The sequence below is a fragment of the Uloborus diversus genome, chromosome 2, assembly GCF_026930045.1.
Source record: "Uloborus diversus isolate 005 chromosome 2, Udiv.v.3.1, whole genome shotgun sequence".
Lineage (NCBI taxonomy): Eukaryota > Metazoa > Arthropoda > Arachnida > Araneae > Uloboridae > Uloborus > Uloborus diversus.
This window is the reverse complement of record NC_072732.1, coordinates 214390564-214411407: the sequence shown is the minus strand read 5'-3', so window position 1 is coordinate 214411407 and position 20844 is coordinate 214390564. Positions and strand designations below refer to the sequence as shown.

Below are 20844 nucleotides of genomic sequence, written 5' to 3'. Positions count from 1 at the left end.
TTAAAACTTCGGGAGATAGCTTGTCATACGTACTGTCTGTCTTTCACGAAAAAAGCTCCCGCCGTCAAGTCTGAGCCCGTCTACTGCCATAGAAACGGATTTCGTTCATTTTCTGCAAGGGTTAGCAGAAAGGCTTTTGCGCCATTTCGCCACTCGTCTGCTCGCCTTTGTGCAGTCGTTCGAGTTTTTTCCAACACTAAGCTTCCCTTGAAAAAATGAGACGCGCCACGTTGCTATGGCAGTAGACAGGTGCAGACATTTTCGGCAGGAGATTTTCTTGCGATGGACGGACAGTACACTACGTATGATCAATACTTACGTATGATCAATAAATGGTTTTGAAAATAGAGCAGATAATCACTCACGGTTTAAAGAAAATAATAAGCATTGAGCATCCTTGGACGCTCAAGTAATAGTGCGACAAGCTGCGTAATAGTGCAACTGCTCATTACAGTTCTGTAGTTTTGAGATTCATTGAAAGCGAAAGTTTTGCAGCATGTTTGTTCTGTTTAATGCTCTACCGTTACTGTGATTTGAAGCAAAGCGTGAGGTAAAGGTTGGAACGAAAGATATTTTTAAAATCAGTTCATAAGCATATCAATATCGTTAACTCATTTTGTTAGCGTAAACACCCGTTAGAAGATAGAAAACTTTCATTTATTATACAACAAACTGCAAGATGAAGAAATAAAATTATGCACAGTCAAGATGCAAATATAGTTACGATAAGCCCAGTAACGTAGATACATAACATAATTTAAAAACTCATACATAATTTTTTACACATTTAGAGAAAAAAAGTTCGTCATATGCGTACTTATTTTATTTTAATAACTTATTTTTGTATAAAATTAATGCTTCCAGAAAACATTAAGTTCTTTTTTTTTATTGGGAAAAGGGGAGGGGGGGGGGGGTGACACCACAAGTTATCGCCCCGGCACTGATAGGCTAACTACCACATAAAACTGCGCAAAAGGAATGTGTGGTGCTATAAGTTGAATGAACAAGCTATTAAAATTGCGCATTACCATATGACATTGTGTGTTGATCTGAGTCTGTCCTAGTTCGTAAAGTCTCCTGCTATCTGTATTTATCAGTATTTTATCAGTTGCAAGGGAGGGGTGGGGGTGTTATCATTAGAGACGCTGTTACACTATCGTCGAGACCAGTATCCGATAGTATGAGGGGGAGGGGGAGAGTCCTCAAGATAGTGGAGGCTCGGTGATCAATACTGCTAGTTGATGGCAAAATCAAGGATCACGGAATTTTCAATTAACTGCAGGAAATATCTTAACTCCTCAGCCCATCTTAGCTGTATAAGTTAGGCATACGGAGTCCGACAAACCCCTGTGACAGGTCACAGGAACGATTAAAAAAAAAAAAAAGAGAGAGAGAAAGGAAGCCAAATATTTGAGCGAATAGTTCTTTCAAAATAACAGGAAAAACAATGTATAGCGAATATAATTTTTAATTTAGCGTATTTTTATTTATATATTTTATTTACAAGTGGTACCCACACGGCTTTGCCCGTAATAGAAAAATTAAAAGGTCTTTTGGTTCGTCTGTATATTTACAAATAATGTGTGGTGAATTTTCTCGCCATTTGGCTTGTACCCATGTTACGGTTCCACGTTATGATAATTTCGTATCTCGCCAATTGGCTTGTACCCATGTTACGGTTCCACGTTATGATAATTTCGTAGTTTACTCGTCCATCTTATGATAATTTTGTCCTTAAAATTGGAACAGAAAAAGAACCACATCGAATTTTCGAAAAATCACTTCGAGGTGCACACTCCCATGCTACAAACTAACTTTGTGTCAAATTTCATGAAAATCAGCCGAACGGTCTAGACGCTATGCGCGTCACAGAGATCCTGACAGACAGAGAGACTTTCAGCTTTATTATTAGTAAAGATTAGGCAATCACGATTGTTAATCGTTTTCATTTGACCGTCCTTGATGTTGTGGTTTCTTTTTCAGCTCGGACCAGGGGCCTCTGCAGCACCACCGCCCATTGGCCTCTGCTGGCGTGCCTCCTCTGGTCCTGACCACTGTCCCTCCACTGGTGGCGTGCATGTCCTACACACGCGCACTCCATACACACTCACACACACACACGCGGGAGCCTTTGCACACATACACACTGACACGCACACACCTGCCCTGACGCACACACACACTCGCCCTAACACACACACACACACACCCGCCTTTACACACATACACTCACGCATACGTTCATACACGCGGGTCTACTCACACACACAAACATAGCCAACACATGCACGCACGCACACCTACATATGCACGCACGCACGCCTACACGCACACACAACTATACATACGTAACCGCTCAGGAGGAAGGGCAGGCTTGAGGGGACAGGGGCCATGTCTATAAACAATAACTCCAATGAGTAGGGTCCTGCCTAAACTCGTGATTGCGAAAACCATGATTTGAATTCAAAATTTCAGAATCCAAATTAGATTTTTATCATTATTATTATTTTATTTATTTATATATTTATTTATTTATTCATTTTGCCTCCAGAATTCCAAGTGAAATAATATTTTACAAGCGAAGTAAAGGCTGCACGTGTAAAAGTTTAGCTTTTTCAATCATCAACACCTTCTTTTTCTGAAAAATATATATTTAACTTCCCACGTACTGTGTAAAACAAACTAATCTGAAAAAGTTAAATGGATAATGATTTTGAAATTTAATTTAGAATTGGTGGATTTAGTCATTTTGACACCAATTAAGTTCAAGAAATTCTCGATTTACAGGAAAACAGAATCGGAGAATGGTACCTATTAGTGCACAGCTGTACTAAAGATAATATCTCTAAAATCAAGCTAAACTGGAAAAGATTTTTTTTTTTTTTTTGAAGCTTTAGGTTAAGTACATATACAGTTTTAATTGCTTGAGATCTCGGATGACAATTATATTTCAAATATTTCAAGGTAAGGTGAAGGTTTTTCTGCTTTACATTTAAATTTAGATTTTTTACAAAATAGTTTTATTAATCTTATTTTTTTCCTCATTGAGAGTTTGGGAGACAATTGTCCTCATTCTAATGGGATTTTTTATTGACTGTTGTCCTTACTCTGATGGGAATTTTGCAGACTGTTGTACTCACTCAAAAGGATTTTTTTAGAGACTATTGTCGAGATTCTATTGGGGATTTTCAAGGAATGTTCTCCAAATTCAAGTAAGGACTTATAGGTCCTGCTGTGGGACTGTTGCCTTCATTTTAAAGACCTTTTCAGAAAAATTTCTCTTTATTAATTCGGGTAATTCGAGAAATTTTTCTTGACAGGTGTTTAAAATAAAGCCAACAGTCCCACAGTAGTGTCAGCAGAACCTATAAATCCTTACTTGAATTAGGAGAACATTCCTTGAAAATCCCCACTAAAATTTAGGGAGAAGTTGGGACATTTAGGGGAGTGTTAATTTTATTACGAAGTTATCTCATTTGAAAGGGCACTTTTGGAGACTAATGCCGAAATTTAAATAGGGATTTTTAGGGTTATGTTGTCATTACTTTGAAGGAAAATATTATTTTTTTCTTTTATCTAAGCCAATTTATTGAACATGCGTCACTTGAAATAACTTTTATATTCCAGGTGCACCGGGCAAGGCAGGGCAACGCAGCTAGTTCTAATAAATTGGTTCTTAATAATTTGTACATTTTGTGCATACAAAAATACAGTTCGCTCTCTGTTTAACGACTTTCAAGGGACCACAAAAAATTGGCCTTAAGTAGAAAGCGTCCTTAAATAGAATGCTTTTAACACTATAGTAGACCATCTGTGACCGTGAAGAGCCGTCTTTAAATAGAGAAAGTCGTTAAATAGAACGTCGTTAAACAGACAGCCTACCGTATAAAGAGCATTTTAGTTTAATTAATTATCTTTCACGGGACGGTAGAATCGCTCAAATGAGAAAATAATAATGTATTTAGATAGCTTTTTTATTTTTATTTTTTGAAAACTTATGTAACATTCAAGAAAAACCGCGTATTTTTACATTAAGCCTATAATTTGTTACGCTTAAGATATTGCTTTTAAAATATAAGGCCAAAAATTTCACTTTAAACTGTTTCTTTCCGGCCACCAAAAATGTAATTAATTAGCGACAAGACAGAAACAGGACTTTTCGCCGTTTTCAACCCCAAAAGCAATTATATGAGTTCAGAAACAACGGAAACATGGCATTTTATTAAAACAAACACGAAGTGCAACACTTTCATCTTGATTATGGGAATTCGTGTATTTAATTTAAGGTCTGAGATAATGAAGTTTTATCGCTACGAGGAAAGTTCCATGTACGCCATTTCTCAAATCTCTTCATTACGTCTTTGTTCAACGAATGTAAAGGTTGCAACTATTTAATCATGCTTCATAAAGAGCCAGGGTCATTAAACGTTCCGGGAAAATCCGTGAGTATATCACCCCAGTAGGAAGGAAAGTATTTTTTATTTACTCTTTTCTCAGCTAATGTAAAATGAAACAGAATTTCAACGTTTCAATTTTAGATTCTTCCGTTGCTTCCGGATGAATAGAGTAGAGAGATAAATATTTCATTTCCCCATTACATTCAAGACTACACTGTCTGAGACTGAGGCCTACTACACACGTGACAACTTAGTTGAATCAACTTTTGTTCTTATAAGCCGAAGTTATTCGAGCAGCTGCTCCAGAACGCTGTTAAAACTGAACCGAGTTGGACTCGTGTGCAGAGCAAAAGCTTGGCAATGTCCCGATGAGTTGAATCAGCTAAAAAGTTAATTGCACTCATCGGGATGAGAATGGTAGCGACACGAGTGCTGGCCTGTTTACATTCGTGCCTGATGAGTTTACTTTCATCAGGCACAAGTGCCGCTATCAATTTCATCCCGATGAGTTGAATCAGCTAAAAAGTTGATTACACTCATCGAGATGAGAATGGTAGCGGCACGAGTGCTGGCTCGTTTATACTCGTGCCTGATGAGTTGACTTTCATCAGGCACGCCAGGCACATGTGCCGCTATCGATATATGCATCGATATTTTCATATCGATGAGTGTAATCAACTTTTTAGTTGATTTAACTCATCGGGAAATTGCCAAGTTTTCGTTCTACACATGAGTCAACTAGTTGAGAGTCAACTCAGTTCAGATTTAACAGCGTTGTGGAGCAGCTGCTCGAATAAATTCGATTATTAGAAGAACAGTTGATTCCAGTAAGTTGCGTCATGTGAAGACAACGAAAAATGCCAGTCAACTAGTTGAAAGGCAACTTTTTCGAAAGTTGATTCAACTGAGCTGCCTCGCGTGTAGTAGGCCTAGCTGGGTGGTAAAATTCTGATTTTACAGCTGTTTGTTAGCGATGTTATCACGTCACCCCAGAGACTAGGTGGTAAAAGGATACACCGCGTTTATGTCCTCATGAGGTTGATGTTGGTAGATAATCGCAGTATGCATAGTTAGTTCAGAAGCGTAAGAAGTTCTACATCAACAATCATCAAACTGTAACCCGTATGTAGCATGTGACCCGCTGAATCGTCAAAATGTAATTTGACATCATTCAAAAAGAAAATCATGTTTTGCGCTGAGTTCATGTAAAATACACACAAAGGTGCAATTTACTTCAAACAACCAAAAGAAAAAAAAAAAAAGGAATGAAAATCTCAGCTGTTTCCGTTTATCAGAGTATAGGATTCATGGAGTAAATAGATACACTAAAGCTGCGCATCAAAAATAGCTGCGCAAGTGAAATTCATAAATGAATGTATTTAGAAACGCTACACATGACAAGTAAAAGTAACCAGTTCATTTGCATATGTAAGCCTTGTCGAGAGGAAAATGAGAGATCAGTAAACTTTAACAAGAAGTTCTGTCTAGAACTAAACAAGTCTATTTTCCCGTATACCCATACTACTTTCTACTACCTGATCAATATTCTCAAAAATAGCTAAAATAGCAAATGTTTTCAAACATATTTTTAAAATACTTTAAGCTAATTTTTAGGAATAAAATATTCCTCACTCATCTAAAAAAAAAAACAAAAAAAAAATAAAAAAAAAACGAACGAATAAAATAGCAGCAACTTCTAAGCAAAGCAGCTAATACACTTCTTTCCCTTAAAAAAATCTTAAACAGCTTTCAAAACGAAATAATAATAACAATAAGTTCATTAAAATAAATACATCATATCAAAAAAGAAAAAATCGCTTCTTTTTCCCCTGTTGCCAAAAATAATTTTTTAAATGAATTAATGCATTTACCAAAATAAATAAAACAATAAAATGTCAACTTAAAGAAATAATTTTTATTGTCAAAAAAAAGAAAAAAAAAATTAATTTGAATTTTTGTCATTTTGAATTCAAATTATGTTTTTCGCAATCACGAATGCGTGTGTATATGTAAGCGTGTGTTTGTGTGTGTAGGTATGTGTGTTTGTGTCTGTGTGAAGGTATGAGTGTGTGGGTAGTTGTGTGTATGTGTGAGAGGGATGGTGTATGTGTGTGTAGGCATATGTGTTTGTGTCTGTGTGCAGGCATGAGTGTGTGGGTAGTTGTGTGTACGTGAGTGTGTAGGTGTGTGTGTGTTTGTGTGTGTATTTTTTGTGTATGTGTATGTATGTATGTGTGTAGGTGTATATATGTATATGTGTGTAGGTGCGTGTATGTATGCGTGTAAGTGAAGGATATTGACGAAACCTGGAGACGGTTTTCGCTAGAGGTGCAGCATCGTGAGGAGCCGGTCGCCGGTGATGCTGCGGAGGGTGCTGGTGGGAAAAATCAAAGGAACGTCAAAAACAGTCAAATAAAAGCAATAAGCAATTGTGATTGCTCAAAAAAAATCGTCTGCGCATATTTTTATGTAGAAACATAAAGGACTTCGAGTTTATTCGCCGAAAACTGATTACCTAAATTAAAACTTTAACGTGAAAATAAAAACAAGTCATATCAACAAAAATTATTTCACAGTTAAAACCATAGCAGCGGAGTCGGAGTCGGAGTCAATCTCATTTTTGGATAAAAGAGTCGGAGTCGAATATCCAAGAATCGGAGTCAGTCATTTGACCTCCGTGTATAAATGTTTGCCAAAGCTACGAAGTCAGAGTCGAAGTCGAGGAGTCGGAGTTCGATTAATTGTCTAGCACAGGAGTCGGAGTCAGGGCCCCTAAATTCTCGGAGTCGGGGTCTGGAGTTTGGCATCAAGAGCTATTTCCAACAAAATTTGTTTGAAGGAAATCCGCCTTCAAGTACGGAATCTACATGGACTTTCAGTTTCCCCGTAGGCGCTAATGTTAAGGGATTTGAACTGTTCAAAATTGTTCAAATCGAAAAGATAATTTATGTACAAGTTTTTCATCAAAAGCTTTATCCTACAAAGTTTGTTTGAAGCAAATTCGCCTCACAGTTCGGAATTGCCTTGAATTTCTCCATAGGCGCTAATGTTAAGTTTTTTTGAACTGTTCAAAATTGAACAAAAAATAGTTCAAGTCAAAAAGTGAAAGATGGGAATGAGGTGTCCTCGCCGAGATCTTCCGAACAAAAAAAAAGTTTGTTCGAATCGGACTATTTATTCAAAAGTTATTAGGGAGGAACAGACCGACAGACATTTTTCCCCATCTCAATACCCTACTTTCCAATTTTTAATTTTTCAATATTTAATTATTTTCTTTATTTTTGACTTTTTTTGTTTTTCGCGATATTTTTAAGATGCATTAAGTCTTCTTTCATGCTTTTTTTTTTCTTTTTCTGACTTTTACTGGGAAAGTAGGCTAAAAAGCAACTTTTTTCACAGTGTCATTTTCAACTCGCAGATTATGTGTGTGTGTGTTCTACAAGTTACCTTTCATTCACCAACAGTTCAGTTTTAAAAAATTGCTTCAAGTGTGGTAATTTTGAGAGTTAGGTAATTAAAGAGTTAGCTTCCAGGTACTCCATGTTTCCTTTTATTCCAACTCACCTTATAAGATTTAATTTTCGTTTTTCTGCACGCATTTTAAAAAGCACTATTGGTCAATCGGAAACAAGAAAACTAAGACGAATTTACGTCTCAAAACAAACAACAGTAAACATCGTTTTAAACAGTAAACCTCGTACTCAAATAATAGTTCTTTTTTCAAGTAGAACGAACCATAACACGTTGAAACTGCATTCCATAGAGCAGAGGTTCCCAACCGGTGGTTCGCGAACCCCCAGGGGTTCGCGAAAATTTCGGTACAATGGCGGATTTTTCCTAGTTTGATAAAAAATTATAAAATATTCAATTTGCACACATATTTACTAAATTTTTTTTTAATTTGAAAACGCGCCAGACTCTTGTATTAAGCTCAAAAAAAAAAAAAAAAATCTTTCAGCGGTTTTATAATCTTGGTTAAAAAGAAATTTTCTCATTTTTTTTTTTCGATAGACAACAAAAAGAGACATCCTTCCTTCTTTATTGCGAGGCGCCATGCAGAAACGTTGTACAGTGAAACCTGTGTAAGTTGACCACTTGCGGTGCAGTACTTTGGTGGTCAACTTAGACAGGTGGTCAACTTATAAAGGGTGGTACTGTTTTTTTTTTTTTTTTTTTGTCATTTCTTGCATCATGTATTCGTTTTTTGACAAATTCACACTTACTCTCTCTATTCAACCCACTTTCATTTTTTAACATTACTTTGAAACAATAATTAAAAATGTTATTCAAATATTTTTCATTTTTACTAAATTTGACACTAGTTTTAAAAATTCCATGTGTGTCAACTAATTTTTTCTTGCTTTCCACTTTTTTAATTAATTTTAATATTTCATATTTTTTACTTACCTCAAGTTCAACTAACATTCCTTTTGAAGCCATTTTGTGTAACTCTTATAACACAAAGAGCAAAAAGCTGGACTCTCATAGTTCGTAAAGGCTATTGAAAATGAAAAGGTTCTTTCTCTTAATTTCTTGCACCAGAAATAAATAACTTAACTCTTAAGCACAATTTCAGTGTTGCCACAAAATATTGCAAGTGGAAGAAAAGACTCAGTACTTTTCTACTGATGCCTTTTTTCATTGAACAGAGTACAAAAGGTTATCTCAAATAGAACAAAAGAAAAACAGCTTTAAACACTATGTCATGCTTGAAAACGTTCGACCGAGAAATGCGGAGCAAGATAACTTTTTTGCGGAGCTACGGAGTTAAGCTATTTTAGCGGAGCAGTTGGTAATCCTGCATCAAAGCATTAAAATTATTCATAGAATGCTTTAAAAATAATAAATAAAAATAAAATAAAATAATTTGTTTTATTAAGTTTTAAAAAATAAACCAAGTGGTCAACTTACAAAGGGTTTTTTACAATGCTCCAAACCAAATTTGGTGCTCATTAGTGGTCAAGATAGACAGGTGGTCCAGTTACAGAGGTTTTCCTTCATTATATAAGATAGGACTAATTCCGTTCCCTACAAAAACGGTCAACATAGGCAGATGGTCAACTTACAAGGGTGGTCAACTTTATAGGTTTTACTGTATTAAGCTGTGGCGGGGATCACGATGACCTTAAAAAGGCGCCATCGCGTGGAGTCAATCAAACAATATACATAATATACATACAGTGGCTCCCAAAAGTGTTCGTACACCTTGAAATTTTGTAGTAAAACCAAAATAACGCAAAACTGAATTCGAATATGAAGTCCAATTTTTTTTTCACACCATTCCTATACCATTCTGAATAAAACCCAGTAGATTTTTTCAAAATATTGCAAATTGTATTTTTGAAATTTGTCAAAAAACGATGAGACAGAGAAAAAATACGCCACAAAAGTCATCGTACACTGAAATATTTTCGAATAAATCATGATTAAAATTACCATATGTGGTTTTTTTCATTATTTTTGCATTGTAATGACACTATAAAGTCATTTGCCTTTACTTTTTTTGTTTATTTATTTCCTAATATTCTGCTTATTATTTTAAAATGGCAGGTATGCGTAGAAAACAACAAACACGATTCGAAATTTGATTTTTTTTTCCCTCACAGCAGCCATGAATTGGTTTGAAATGTCTCTAAATTAGTTAATTTATACCATTTTATAGTGAAGTGCTTGATAAAAGGCTTTAAAGACAAGAATCGGATCGAAAACAAGGTAAGAAAAGGTCAACTGGCAAAGTTAACAAAGCGTGATCGGAGGTTTACAGTTAAAAAAAATATGAAAAATACACATTTGAGGGCTGAAAAAGTTTCTGCAGAATTGAATGAAACATTTTACGTTTAATTTTCACCTAAAATTGTTCGCTAAATTCTCTGATTAGCTGGATTAAGGGGGACCTCTTCCCGCAGAAATTTTCTTGTTCGTGCGAAAAACAGTAAACTTACCCTTTCCGTCGTAAAATCAATGATAAATTAGCTCAAAACGTTTTGGAACAACGTCTTACTTATAGATGAAAATAAATTCAACATTTTGGGTTAAATTGTTGTATAATTGTAAATAAAAGAAAAAATCAGGAATTTAATCTGAAGAACTTAGTTGGATCAGTTAATCAGGAAGGTGAAGGTGTTTTAGTGTGAGGGTGCATTACAGCATCCAAACTTGGAAATTTGGAATTTTTTGATGAAATACTTAATCATGATGTTTATTTAACTATTTTAAAAAGCAATTTTAAACTATTAGCCCAAAATTTGGTAATCGGAAACATCTTTGCTTTTTATCGAGATAACGATAAGAAGAACACGTTTGCGTTTGGTGCCTCTAAAATTGTCCTTAAGCTTAGAAATATCTCCTCAATCGCCAGATTTAAACTTAATGGAACATATTTAGAGATATCTGGTGGCTAGATTATGAAAATACACCATTGAAATGAAAAGCGAACTAGAAACAGTAAGACTCGAAGTGCTGCTGAACACTTACTCAGAAATTGCACAAAAAAAGAAAGAAAAAACAATGAAATCTATTCCCAGACGTTTAAAAGCTGTTGTTGATACTGCAGGATATTCTAATAAATAATAACTTTGTAAAAAGTTAGATTATTTACCAATTTTTTGACATTTTTTCAAAGTGTACGAAGACTTTTGTGAGATAAAATTTCCGGCAATATTTGGTTTTTGATTTTTTAAAAATTATATTTTAATGTTTTATTAAAAATTTTCATGTAGTTTTGTTAAAAATAGATCATAGATCTTATAATAAAATACTTATTCCGAAATATTAACTCTAATCAATGCATAACGGCCTATTTCATTGAAAGTCGTAGGTGTACGAACACTTTTGGGAGCCACTGTATGTCGAAAAAAATAAAGAATTCTCAAACAATGCATCATAGGGGTACTATTTCTAATCTGGTTGAAATATAACTCGGGAATTTCCGTCGAATTCAGTCATCGAATAGCAGACATGACAGCAAAAGGCTCCAAACTTAAAATTTATTACTGGATTTTACCCATCTGTTCGTTTTCAAAAATATATAACATCAGCATGCTCATAGTTCTGGGGAAATAGTTGTTAACAGACGTATTTAGAGATACTTTAGAGATGCTTGAAAACAAGTGATTTTGTTTGCAATTGGTTTTGCTACGTGAACTTGCTACTCTGTTTGTGAAGTTATAATCGTGTTGGTAATTTTTATGATTTAATAACTTTCTGCTGTTATGGATCGATTGTTGAAAACTGGTAGTTTGGTTGAGCGACAAATGGACAAGCAGTCAATCGATCAACCCTCAACATCAGCAGTAACTTTCGAATCAACACAGGATATTGAAATAGATAGATGTAATGAACTTCCGCCTCCCCCGACTAAACAGAAAAGTGAACTAGGGGAGAAAAAAAGAAAAAAGCGAAAATATGACAGTGACTATTTACAAATGGGCTTTTATTTTACTGGAGAAGAGTCTGAACCTAGACCGCTTTGTCTTCTCTGCAACGAAGTTCTAGCGAACAGCAGTTTGAAACCGTCACTTCTGAGAAGACACCTCGAAACAAAGCATCCGACACACAAGGACAAACCTATCGAATATTTTAAAAGAAAATTGGAATATAATAAAAAGTGTAGCATCTCTACGTTTCTGTTAGAATCCAACGAAGATAGTAAAATGGCCCTTGAAGCTTCATATCGAGTCAGTTATAGAATTGCAAGATCTGGACAGCCACATACAATTGCAGAAAATTTAATTGGACCGTGTGCTAAAGATATTGCTAAGTGTATGCTGGGAGAAAAGTCACAGTCAGCAAAAAAAATTGACCTGCTTCCGCTATCAAACAACACAGTATCACGCAGAATTACTGATTTGGCAAGTAATGTGGAGAAAGAACTTGTGAATAGAATAAAAGAGAATAATTTTGCGATCCAGCTTGATGAGTCGACTGATGTGGCAAACGCTGCAATATTACTTGTCTATGTTAGGTATATTTTTAACGATACAATTAAAGAAGATGTACTATTTGCAAAACCTTTGAAAACCAACACAACTGGAGAAGCAATTTTCGAACTGGTCAACAGTTACTTTGAAGAAAATGGAATAGATTGGTCTTTGTGTGTGGGTGTGTGCACGGATGGTGCAAAATCAATGACAGGAAAATTTGTTGACTTTGTGGTGCGAGTAAAGAAGATCAACGAGAAAATTGAATGGACTCATTGCTGCATTCATAGACAAGCATTAGCATGTAAGCGTATTCCCGCAGAATTATCCGCTACTTTGAATGATGCGGTAAAAAATGTAAATTTCATAAAATCACGTGCCACAAACTGCCGTCTATTTCACGCGCTTTGTGAGGAATTGAGAAGCCTTCATGTTACTTTACTTCTTCACACAGAAGTTAGATGGCTTTCCCGTGGCAAAATTTTGACACGCTTATTTGAATTGAAGTCAGAAGTCCAAGCATTTTTTGTTGATCATCCATTTCACTTGTCCACTTGCATATTCGATCCTCTTTGGATGCAAAGGCTTGCATATTTAGCTGACATCTTTTCAAAATTAAATGAATTAAATCTATCCTTGCAAGGTGCAGTTGTTAATATTTTCGTTGTATATGATAAAATTGAAGCTATGGTAAAAAAATTGAATTTCTGGATTCAATGCCTGGAAATGGGTGAGTTTTCTTGTTTCACTTCTCTTAGTAGTTTTTTATCAGAAAACTCAATGAAACTTGATGAAAGCGTTAAAAGAAATGTATGTGAACATCTGCAACATCTTGAACTAACTTTTGACAAGTATTTTCCTAATAGGCGTAACGTCCCTCTCTCAAACAACTGGATACGCAATACTTATGAAGGAAATCCATGCTTAGAGAACACTCTGACATTACCTGAAAAGGAAATGCTCATCGAGTTATCCTGTGATAATTCATTGAAAACTACCTTTAAAGAGCTCTCGTTAATTGACTTCTGGCTCAGTGTAAGAAATGACTATACCGTTTTGTCCAAAAAAGCAATTCGAATTTTATTACCATTTCGTACAACATATCTGTGCGAGAAAGGATTTTCCTCCCATACTTATCTCAAAGATAAATACCGAAGCAGATTGAATACAGAACCTGATTTAAGACTCAAACTGTCAGACATTGAACCAAACTTTCAGTTTCTTTGTTCCGTCAAACAGCCACAAATATCGCATTAAGGATTTTTTTCCCCAATTTAAAGTATGCTTCAAAAGGGAAAAAAAATTAATTTGAATTTTTGGCATCTTGAATTCAAATTATGTTTTTCGCAATCACGAGCGTGTGTGTTTGTGTAGGCGCATGTACGTGGGTGCGTGGGTGCGTAAGTGTATGTATGCATGTGTGTGAGTGAGTGTTGTGTACGTGCGTGTGCGTGTAGGTGTTCGTGTGTGTGTGTAGGCGTTAATGTGTGTGTGTAGGCGTTCGTGTGTGTGTGTGTAGGCGTTCGTGTGTGTGTGTAGGCGTTTGTGTGTGTGTGTGTAGGCATTCGTGTGTGTGTGTGTGTAGGCGGTTGTGTGTGTGTGTAGGCGTTCGTGTGTGTGTGTGTAGGCGTTCGTGTGTGTGTGTAGGCGTTCGTGTGTGTGTGTGTGTAGGCGTTCGTGTGTGTGTGTGTAGGCGTTCGTGTGTGTGTGTGTAGGCGTTCGTGTGTGTGTGTGTAGGCGTTCGTGTGTGTGTGTGTGTGTGTAGGCGTTCGTGTGTGTGTGTGTGTGTGTAGGCGTTCGTGTGTGTGGGACATGGACGCCACCATAGATCTTAAAATAGAATAGATGTGCCTTCTCCCCACTTTTCTCCTCAGAGCGCGCGTCAACATCCCCCGTTGGACATCACGTGATCAAGGGACACCCCTCACAAGAAACTGTTTCCCTTATCGAAGAGAATTACTTTGCGCCGCGATCATTTGCGCAATTAAGGGAAATTAAAGCATTTAACCCATGGGTTAAATGCTTTTAGGGTTAAACCCCCCTTTAAGCATGGGTTAAATTAAAGCATTTTACCCAATATTAAAGAAAAAGGGAACACTCTGTCCCTCACGTAACACCTCATATTTTTCACTAAAAGTAATAATTTAAAAAAGTAACGATTTTTTTTTCATTAAGATATCGCAAATGTATTTGTTGTACTTTTGCAAAAAATGTTCTTTGTTACCTTTTTAAGTTATTACTTTTTAATGAAATGCGGGACAAAATGACAGCTTTTTAATGGAATGGTTCATTAAATATTTTCCCATCATAACTTTTGAAGCAGGTGCACAAGCTATTTAAACAGTTTTTCAAGTGCTTTAAATACTGAGTAGAAATAGACGTCTTCAAAAACCTTAAACAAAAATTGACCTGATAAATTTTCTTTTATTTCAATCAAATTTTTCAAATACAGATAAATAGTTTCAATGCGTGCTTTTTCCCACAACTTTTGAAGCCAGTGCAACAATTTAACATAAAACCCTATCTAAAACCATAAACCAATTAGAAATACAAATGTAAATAGTATCGAATATCAACTCAATTAAATAAAATTCTAATATTCGCATGCGTTTCGCACCAACACTAAATTAGCCAAACCAATAACTTTGGTTTGTTCCTAATTTTTAAGCAACTTCAGTGTTTTCTTTTTGTTTTTTAAGTACTCAGAAAATAAATTCATTTGCAATTATAAACTACATGAATGGTCATTTGACTTCCGCCCCCTCCCCAATTTTTCTTTTCTTCTTTATTTTTCGTCCACAGAATATGATAATTTTGAGAATTTAAACTCGAGGGTGAAGAAAACTAGTGATTATTGTCCCTTAACAATATTAATTTTGTTACTTTCCTACTTATTGGTCTTTGTGAATTATTTTCATTGTTTGAATTGACTGCGTGATACATTCTAACGCTTAAATATTTAGTAACGATTAATTTTATAAACTTTTTAACGAGAAAATCTGCTGCTTCTGTTTCCAACATATGCTTATTTAAACTTAGAAAAATGGAATTCGAAATTTTTCTCATCACTCTTGTGGTCTCATGAGTAACATTATATTTTTGTGTTTTACTCCCAAAACTTTTTCACATTCTCGCTCAGTTGTTCTTCACAAATGTACATATTTTAATGGCTGCAATCTTGCAATAAGTTATCATACATGAATGTGTCCCAAAATTCTTAAATTTTATTAGGTCTATTTTTTGATTTGTTGTAGTTAAGACTGCGTTGCAGTCGTCGCAGTTCACAACAGAGTGCACTTGCCAGACAAAAAATCCAGCGTAGTCAGAAACATCATTAATTAACTGTGTCATGTTAATTGAGATGATTTCTGAATTTTCCAAATCGTCGTCAAAGGAATCGGAAGAAAAGGCTTTCTTTCAAAGCATTTTTGTTACGCTTCAAATTTAATCTTAGCATTTTGAAGGTTGTCAAAATCAGGCAATTTGAAGAACTGGACTCTTTAAAATTTCCGTATAAATGAATCATCTTTTTTTCGCACTTCGAAATTGTCCGACGATTATTGTTGAATCCCCCCTCATAACCTGATTGCACTGAAAAAAGTTTCAAGGTGATCGTGAGTAAGCTTATAAGTCATTACGCAGTTTAGAATTGGAATTCAAGCACCTATATACTTTTCATATGTTCCCAGCACACTTTTCATAGAAATTAGAAAAACCTAAAAATCCAGTTTTTCGTAGACATACTATAACTAATTTTCCATCCCTTGTTTTTAGTGATTTAATATATTGCTCGGCATCTAATTAAAGTAAATTGCCTAAAATATTCTTAATTTCAACTCTGCATGGGGACTTTTTTTGCCTTTCGCAGAAAGAAATATTTCTGTTCCGCACTATGTCTTTATTTTTTAATAAAATTCATCAAACCCTCTTTCGCTAGAAAATCTCAGATTCTCACATAAGTATAATGAAAATCTTCAGACAATCCTGGACTTTTAACGACGCTTCGCATTGTTATATCGTTATATCACTGCTGCCCGAGAAGAGGGAGACACGATGTCCCTTGATCACGTGATTCTCGGAAGAATCATGATGACCCCACTTTCTCCGGGCGAAATACTCTGCGCTGTAGAGGGAAAGGCCTATCTATCCCTTTTAAAGATCTATGGACGCCACCGCCCAGCAAAAGTGGATTTCGGGGGACAGTGCTCAGGACCAGCCGCGCCGCCGCCGGTGGACGGTGGTGCTGCAGGCCTGGTCCAAGCTGAAAAAGGAACCACAACGCCAAAGACAGTCAAATGAAAGCAATAAGCAATCGTGATGTTGGTTTATAAAACTTCTTGTTTATAATTATTCTTGTAGATGTAGTTTTAACTTTTTATTAATGTTTGCACTTAATGATTTTTTACAATTATATTTTTGTTTATTGCAATCAAATGCTGCAAAAAATGGAAAGCAAACATGCTGTTTTTTTATTGTTTCTTACATGTTACTAATTTCAACATCAGGGGGTTCGCGAACTTCTTTGCCTGTGTTAAATATTTAATTTGCATTTATAATTTGCATGTATTTTTTCTCGTTTCAGTTAAACTTGAAGTTGAAGTATTTTAATGTAAATTCATCACGTGATCTAATGACGTGGTATGCGCCCTTTAAATAGGCTGAATGCCGGTTTAGTTTTTTTCTTGACACTTGAATCAATCGATGCTGTATCTTGATGGCAGTCACCCTTAACGTGACTGAATTACCTCTATAAAGATGTTAAATACTATATACGTGTACATATGTAAATAAATGTTTTTATTTTAAAATAATGAGTCATGAATATATTGCTAGCATTTTAACTTAACTTGAATACAAAGGAAAATATCTTGACTAATGAGACCAAACTTGGCGTACCTGGAAATTTCATCTTGATACATTATATTTATTAGCCTGTTCCAAGGGGTTCGCAAAGAGAAAAAGGTTGGGAACCGCTGCCATAGAGGGAGCATTGAACGTCCATGATTGGATAGAAGGAGTTCAACATTCTTAACTTCCATTAAAAATAATTTCACGCGGAAAGAGGGGGGAGGGGAGAGAGGCCGAATGATATTCGAAACTGAATTAGCATCACAGACGGATATTAAACGACAGCTGGTTTAAAGAAAAACTTCGTTCTGCAGAAGTTAAAAACTGCAATGATTAAATTTCAATTGAAAAGCGATTTATATAACTCTGTACATAAATTCATGGAACCAGTTAATAACGCTGACGTTTGGATAATACTAATATTATAAAGCATTGCATTTTCCTTTAAAATAACTTAGAATGAATTTTTTCTCCTTCTTAAGATTTTGGGACTACTTTTTGGCAGGCAGCTTTATGGCACTTTCATTTTAGAGAGCTAACGTTGTACTGGATATTGCTACATCGAGGTTTCAGTATGCACGGTTGCTAGAAATAATGGCACAGAATGGCTTCAAAGTGGGCGCGCCCCCCTCCCCCTTTATTTTAACATAGTTAAGGTTGCATGCTTGTTATACGTAATTATCGGGAAGTCTCATTAAGAGTCACAAACATCGGTAGAACACCATCCATGTTGTAACACAGGTGAGTTCGGCGCCATATTCTCGCAAATGCTTTGCGATGTTTTGGGGATTTGGAGATGTTTTGCTGCTGAACTTGTGGGATCGACCTCATAAACTTGGCTGTGAAAGTCCAACGCTTCAGAACTAAGCACCCTTCCAGCATTAACTTCATGTTGCCAAAAAAAAATTATACTTTTAAATTTAAAATTACTAAAATTTTGATGTTTTCAAGGGATTAAGTATATTTTCAAACAGTGCTCAGATTATAACAAATAAAACTTCACTTCTTTTCAAACTCAAAAAAAAAAAAAAAATAAATAAATAAAATAAAAAGTAATGAACAAATATCCGTATTATCTAAGTTATGAAAGAAATCTATACATTAAAAACATAAGGGAATCCCTGCAACCACGAAACACGGTTCTTCAACCGCTGTCGCTTAGGCGCATTTTTTGTTTTTAGTTCTTTATTTTTATTATTCATTTCTTTATTTATTTTTTACGTTTATCGCACACAAGTGAATATTTAACCTGAAAGCCTGTACATGTTTGTAATGGATATTTTGTACATAACGGCGAGAAATCTTGAAGTTTTGGGGCATTACTAAACGATGTAATAGATAAATGCAGGCATAAATTATGTATTAAATAAAAAACATGCTCCATTTTTACGCTCCTAAGGGAACAAAAAAACAATAACTTCTAAAGAGAAAATAAACACATACGTTCATTCATTGAAAATCAATTAAAACAGAGCTCGATTATTTTTACTCTTAAAAGAGAAAAATAATTCCTCGTAGCTCCAACAAAACAATTTCCGACAGCACTTCCTAGCAACCGCGAAAATTGAGTGACCAGAACAAAACAATTTTCCCCCATTAAAACAGACATTATCGTGTCGAAACTGAAAGACAAATAAGCCGTCGTCATTATCAACAAACAAGAGCGAGAGCATTCCGAAAATCGAACCGTTATGTCGAACCCCGGCACTAAAGTTAACAAAAGCTCTAGCATTTCTCCGGAAACGATGAAACTTATTCCCGCAGCAAATTATCATAGAAAAGCATATATACAAGAAGTTCGGGGGTGGGGGTGGGGGCGAAGAGGGGGGGTAACTCCGCCGTCACGGTTACAGCGGTACGAGCGCCGCCTGCTCCAACTCACCCGGCGGAAAAGATCGATAAAACATTGCAGGCAGCGCGGGAACGGAACAGAGCTGTTCTAAACAGAGTGCGAAGCGTTCCATAGCGCTCCGTCCTCCGCGGGTTTGGGAAACGTGTTCCATCCATGCGTTTTTCTTCTTTCCCTTGACATGTGCCGGTGCAACAGATCGTCTGTGCAATGGAATGTTCTGAGTTTTTCAGTCACATCTGTTGTGAAAAAGCATGGAGTGTGAAGTGGTAGGATTTTTGCATAGATGGAAGAGATTATTCCAAAATCTACACTGATCTTGTGGAGAACTTACTTTTCAGGTGTGATTAGAAATATCAGCAGTGCAATTTCAAAAAGTTTTATAATTTGAAAGTTATATACTAATTTTTTGTGGAGAACTTTTCTTTCAGGTGCGATCAGAAATATCAGCAGTTGCAGAAGTGCAATTTCAAAAAGCTTTATAATTTGAAAGCTATACACTGATGTTGTGGATAACTTACTTTTCAGGCGTGATCAGAAATATCAGCAGTGCAATTTCAAAGAGCTTTATAATTTGAAAGCTATACACTGATCTTGTGGATAACTTACTTTTCAGGCGTGATCAGAAATATCAGCAGTGCAATTGCAAATAGTTTTATAATTTGAAAGCTATACACGATCTTGTGGATAACTTACTTTTCAGGCGTGATCAGAAATATCAGCAGTGCAATTGCAAATAGTTTTATAATTTGAAAGTTGTATCAGAGAATTGAAGATATGAAAAGTACTTGCTGTGAATAATTGTTTGAGAATTGATGATAAAAAAAAAGTTACTAGCAATGAATAACTGTATTTGACGATATGAAAGTTACTAGCTGAGAATAACTAACTCAGAGTTGATTATATAAAGTTACTAACTGTGAATAATTGTTTGAGAATTGATGATAAAAAAAGGTTACTAGCTATAAACAACTGGATTGGACGATATAAAAGTTACTAGCTGAGAATAACTAAGTCAGAGTTGATTATATAAAAATTACTAACTGAATACTTAATTGATAATTGACGATTGAAAAGTTACTTGCTGTGAATAACTAACTCAGAATTGATATAAAAGTTACAAGCTGTGAATAACTAACTCGGAATTGATATAAAAGTAACTGATTGTAAATAACCTAGAAATAAATGATGAAAAATTACTAGCCGTGAAAAACTAACCTAATACATAAGTTAATAGTCGTGAAAATAAACTGAGGATTGGTGATATAAAAATTGTTAAATGAAATTGAGTTCCCAATAAAGAACGCATTAAATCGGAATTCAAGTATTTTTTCCATCACGTCAGAAAAGTGACCAAACTTTCGAGGGAAAATTATAGTTTTTAGAACAACAAAATGAAATTTTGCAACTTATTATTTTTTACGGTAAGAGAAAACGCTAAAACTGAAGAAATGACTATTAAATAGTTTTTTTGCTGTCAAGTAGGTGAACTTGAATCAAGCGGAAAACTACTTTTGTAGTATCAAAAGTATGACCAGAAGAAGAGAAAAAAAAAAAAGTTGAACTATTAATGAATAATAAATACATATGCTGATTCGCATCTGTGGCATATTAATAATAGCTGAAATAAGAATCACAAATTACCAACAAAAACTGAGAAAAACGTTCCTCTGTCCCTGCTTAATAGAATTTCATTGTGTACTAGCCCTTCATGTGCCTATTATAAAAGATACGTTATGGATTTCGTCCAGAACTGTTTACACTGCGTTTTGTAAAGTGTTGTGGATTAAACGCTCTAAAGGTAGGTAAACTTCATTTACTAGTATTTTAC

General features: G+C 35.3%; 1 protein-coding gene and 1 long non-coding RNA gene across 2 annotated transcripts in view; one reads left to right on the top strand and one right to left on the bottom strand.

The window, feature by feature from the left end:
* The window catches only part of LOC129216790 (patj homolog), a 692348-nt gene that overhangs the window by 12983 nt on the left and 658521 nt on the right, over positions 1-20844 (bottom strand). The gene's annotated exons all lie outside the window — the stretch shown is intronic.
* LOC129216268 (uncharacterized) overlaps positions 19092-20844 on the top strand; it is a 92358-nt gene continuing 90605 nt past the window's right edge. Inside the window, exon 1 of the long non-coding RNA XR_008580179.1 lies at positions 19092-20814. This is a non-coding gene — a long non-coding RNA (uncharacterized LOC129216268). The remainder of the gene's footprint in view (positions 20815-20844) is intronic.